This window comes from Carlito syrichta, unplaced genomic scaffold (genome assembly GCF_000164805.1).
Source record: "Carlito syrichta isolate Samal-C Ts95f unplaced genomic scaffold, Tarsius_syrichta-2.0.1 Scaffold308201, whole genome shotgun sequence".
Taxonomy (NCBI): Eukaryota; Metazoa; Chordata; class Mammalia; order Primates; family Tarsiidae; genus Carlito; species Carlito syrichta.
In genome coordinates, this window is record NW_007252297.1 from 414,670 (window position 1) to 415,564 (window position 895).

The following is an 895-nucleotide window of genomic DNA, read 5'->3' on the forward strand; positions in this document are numbered from 1 at the left end:
CTACACTCCAAGGCCATAAGAACCACCTTCAACAGTATCAACATCTGCATTTGAAGGCCAGACTACTGACAACTCAAAATCCCAAAACCACTTCTTGACTCCCAATCCAAAACTCCCTAAAATTACTTCTCAAAGCCCAATGAGCCAAGACTGAGGTTTTATAATTAGCTTGCTGGTTTCTCTCTATAGAGCCAGCCAGCCCCCTCCACTTTCTTTTCTTTTCTTTGATAAACCTTTAGGCTGGGCTCGGTGGCTCAGCCTGTAATCCCGTGCCTTTGGGAGGCTGAGGTGAGTGGATTGCTTGAGCCCGCGGGTTCGAGACCCGCCTGGGTAGTGAGACCTCATCTCTACAATAAATCAAAAAATCAGCCAGGCGTGGTAGCACATGCCTGTAATTCCGGCTACTCGCAAGGCTGAGCCGGAAGGATCGCCAGAGCCCAGCAGGTGAGGCTGCGGTGGCCGGGAGCGGCCAGTGCACTCCAGTCTGGGGGACAGAGTGAGACTCCAACTCAAAAAAAACAAAAAAAAACAACCTTTAACCAGCAATGGCTTGTCTCTTCCTTCTCGGCATATGTTACACCAGCATTTATAGAGATTCCGGGGCTTAGGAATTTGCAAGATGTGGGGCAACGGAATACAAATAGCAGAGGACTTGTTTCATTTATTCTTTCTACAAACCACAGTGGTCCTATCCTTTGATATGCATAAGAATCATCTAGAGGGCTTGTTAAAAATTCAGTTTTTCTGTCCCTGCCCTCTGATATTTGAATTCAGCTGGTTTGGCTTGATGCTTGAAAGCTACATTTTTAGGAAGCACTGCGGATGCTGGTGCTTACTGAGACTCATTGGTTAGTTACAAGTCTAGTTTCCTTTTTTTTTTTTTTTTTTTTTTTTT